The 4215-nt window shown below is 39.3% G+C and overlaps 1 pseudogene across 1 annotated transcript; it reads left to right on the forward strand.

Annotated features, from left to right (window-relative positions):
• Positions 1-1163: 1163 nt before the first annotated feature.
• Positions 1164-1747, forward strand: LOC308241665 (large ribosomal subunit protein uL6-like; annotated as a pseudogene). Its single transcript has one exon. The product of its transcript is annotated as a large ribosomal subunit protein uL6-like (transcript).
• Positions 1748-4215: the final 2468 nt, after the last annotated feature.

The following is a 4215-nucleotide window of genomic DNA, read 5'->3' on the forward strand; positions in this document are numbered from 1 at the left end:
CATGCCTCTGTTGTGGCTTGGGCTATGATAAGAGAAGAAAGGTTAGGGAAAAGAGGAAGGAGGAGGAGGTTAAGGAGGAAGAAGGAAGAGGGCAGAACAACATTAATAACATTTGGATTCTGTGAAGATAGGACCCCTTTGAAGGCAGCTTCATTATGAAACCAAAGACCAAAAGATGTGGGAGGCTGATTATCAATTCATTTGAATGAACCCATGGGGCATATTTATTTGCATTAATAAAAACTGCTAAAGTGAAGACTTTTATGCAAAGTTTAGAAAACATTAGAAGAGATGATGCCAGAACTGTGTGGTTATTCTAGTCAACAGACCAATGAAAACAACATTTTTGTTGTCTTTGTGAATGAAGAAATAGGTTAAAAAATTAAACTAGTTTAGATTTGGTGTGGAGGAGGGGAAAGATAAATAAGTAACAGGACTCTATAAAAAATACATAGGATCACCTAACCTGAAGTTCTTTTCATTCATTAGCCAAGAAAGGCTATAGTTGAGATGAGAAATGCAACAAAAAAAAGATATCCTGTAGCAATGCTTTAAGGAATCATCTGGGTGCACTGAATAGTCAAGTGATTCAGCTATGAAGGATTTGACTCAATGCTAACACAAATATTGGGTCCTCCCCTATAATCTGTACTCCCTCTAACATAATCATACCCCACTTCTCCTGACTTATTTCTAATTATGCTTCAAAACTCAACTCTGATGTTAACAGTTGTGCAATGCTTTCCTTTCTACCTTTTTATTGCACCTCAGTTTCCACTAATTGCCCCTCTTCAATTCACCCTATGTTGCCCCTTTATAGACTTGTTACTCAAATGGGATTTGTTTACTCATCTTTTTCCCTGCTAGACTTTGAGCTTGTAAAGAGCAGGATCTATGTCTTTAATTTCTGTTTCTAAAAACCCAATTCAGCACCTTCAAGATAGTAGAGTCTCAATAATATTGGCTCAATGAATGAATGAGTAAATTATGGTCATTGCTCTCTACAGAAAGAGAATTAGATGTAATCTCTACAAAGCTAAAGCCAGATGTGAAGGACCAGTGAAAAGAATGAAATAATGGAGGGAAGTCTTCAGAAACTGGAAGAGATGGTGAGTAGGAATTTAAAAATAATCAACAGACTCTTTGCTGCATCTACTACTAGAATGAAGACCATTTTCAGCAATCAGACTATCAACATCCCAGAAAACATGGACATCACTCTGAAGGGACGCACAGTTACTGTGAAGGGCCCCGTGGCACCCTGCAGGGGAACTCCAACCACATCAATTTAGAACTCAATATCCTTGGAAAGAAAAAGAAGAGGCTCTGGGTTGACAAATGGTGGAGAAATAGAAAGGAACTGACCATGGTTCGCACTATCGGCAGTCATACGCAGAACATGATCAAGGGTGTCACACTGGGCTTCTGTTACAAGATGAGGTCTGTGTATACTCACTTCCCCATCAGCATTGTTATTCAGGAGAAGGGTTCTCTTGTTGAAATCAGAAATTTCTTGAGCGAAAAATGCATCTGCAGAGTTTGAATGAGGTCAGGCATTGCTTGTTTAGTATCTCAAGCCCAGAAAGATGAATTGCTTCTTGAAAGAAATGACATTGAACTTTTATCAAATTCAGCTGCTTTGATTCAGCAAGCCACAACAGTTACAAAAAGTATATCAGGAAAATCTTGGATGGTATCTATGTTTCTGAAAAAGGACAAGTTTAGCAGGCTGATGAATAAGATCTAAGTTGTCCAGTTATAGAAACAGCAAGATGCCTAATGATTTGTCACTCTTATTTGTGATATTTTAAAGATTCAATAAAAGCCATGTATTGATTTGGGGGTGGGGAAATAAACAGAGAAAAATAAAGAACCTATATTTCAGGCTGAAATAGAGGGAAAGGCCAAGAAAAGAATTGCACAGTACAGATAGTGAGAGAATGTTAAAGTCTGTCTCTGAGCTCTGAGGAAAGAACTTAAGTGGGGGGAAAGCCCAATAGGGAATGTCTCTTTTATGCATTGGAGTCTGATAATCTCTCCATAAGAAGACACAAACTTATTGAGATTTAAAGAAGGCAGTACAAGCTAAAAGCAAACTCCTGTGTCTCTACATGGGACCTCAGTTTCATAAGGAAGTGGGCATTCTCTACATGGTAAAGTGGGGGGAAGAATTTAAGTTTGGGGGATGAAAAATTTATGTTTTGGGGGAGGAGGAGGTAATGAGTAGTCAAGGATATAACTCTATGGAAAGAGGACTAGAGGAAAAAATAGTTCACCAGGCATGAAATGGTGAACTGAAATGTCTAACTGGGTTTATGAAGTGTTGCTGTGGGGTTCATTTAGAATTAGGGCTAGAGACCTCTATACAATTTTCAGCAAAAGCAATGAAAAATAAATTTTAACATTCTGAAATGGTTGGACTTCTTATATGAAATGTTGAAGGATGCCAGGTCAGAATATGATTTTATATGGAGTCAAACAGTCTATTTGACAAGAGAAGAGCTAAAGCTGAATTGCATATATAATAATACTTTTAAAACAAATCCATGAGGCATCACATATGCCTGAAAAACCAAAGGCTATATGCATGTGTCAGCAAATTGCACTACTTGGAATGTATCTTACGGAAATAATATATGTGAAGATTTGCCTGTCATTATTTCATTGGAGAAAAGATAAAGGAAAATGAACTGCCCAACAATGTGACTGGTTAAATAAATGATTATGCATACTTACAATTGAATACTACCCACCCACAAAAAATTACATTGTAGAGTCATTCATTCATTTGGCAAATATTTGTTGATGTGGCCTTCAATGTAGCCAGTGCTTCCCTAGGCACTGATGACTCAGCTGAGAACAAGTACATGTTTCTGCCCTCATGGAATTTATATTCTAGCAGAAGAGAAAGACAATGTGCAAGTAAATAAATAAACAAGCAATATTATTTAGATGGTGATAAGTGTTGTGCAGAATAAAGAAGAAAGAAGGATAAAGATTGACCCAAGTGTAAAAGTTATGGCTATTTTATAAGGGTGTTCAAGGAAAGTCTCAGTGAGCATAATCAGTTACCTGACAGAACAAATGTGTCCTCTGGCCAGAAGTATTCTTCTTTTGGGAACCAGGATCTTTATATCTGAACAGCTTGGAGTTGGAAGGACATGAAGCACAAAATCCCCATTGTGTAACTGTGAGTGATGGTGAGCAGGACTACTCCTATTTCCACCCGTTGGGTCCTAGATTCATGTATTCTACCTATTGAGACACTCATCATGCAAGTATGTTGATTTAAAGGGAGCACTACATTTTCAAGGATGGTCCCCATCCTCAAAAGCACCCCCAAGGAGACACTTCAACTGTAACTTCAACTTGTTCCATTATTCTATCAGGCTGGCAACTTCTGGGTGGTGCAATATGTAATATGACTGTGGATACCATGGGTCTGTAGAGTGGGTTCCTTGGTCTGATGTGATGTTACTGGGGGTGCTATAGAGTCAGATCAAACACATTATAAGCTTTCACATTATAAGCTTCTGGCTGAGATCCTGAAGGCAAACCCCTATTTCTACCACTTGTCTCTCCAGGTCAAGATGAATGCTACTCTTTCTAGTGTAGAAGGTGCAAGGTGTCAACTTGCCCCGAGTGGCCGTTACAGACAGCTTGGGCATTCGGCAACAGGAGCTATATTGTCTTTGGTTGGTGAGATCATGTGGGGATCCCTAACCCCAACACAAGTCCACAGCAAAACACAGTAAATTTCCATTTCTTTCAATTCAGTTCAATAGAAATTTAAGTTCTAACATCTCTCTATGGCTGCTTTCTTAGCTGGGGAAACTTCTTCTCCAGCCCTCTCTCTGTGGAGCCACATTCTTGCTTGCTCACTCCTCCTTTGCACTCTTAGCTTCCATCCTGTCTCCATGGCTACTATGTTCATGCATTCATTGTGCCAGCACCAGGGTAATGACAGAAGCTGATTGGTACCAATTGGTTGAGTCATTCTGCCTATTTTTCCATGGTGCATGCTCTCTGGTGGGCATTCATTAACATGTGATCCCAAGGTCTTTTCACTGAATGTTCATCCCCATGCTGACCCACATGCCTTTACTGCTTGTCTCCTATCTCCCAATCTTTCTTCCTCTAGGGTTCTGACCAGCTGGCTAAGGCATTTGCCACTGTCTATGAGTCTGTGTGTATTCTAATCTCAAGCCACTGTCT

The sequence above is a fragment of the Plecotus auritus genome, assembly GCF_963455305.1.
Source record: "Plecotus auritus genome assembly, chromosome: 1".
In the NCBI taxonomy this organism is placed as follows: Eukaryota; Metazoa; Chordata; class Mammalia; order Chiroptera; family Vespertilionidae; genus Plecotus; species Plecotus auritus.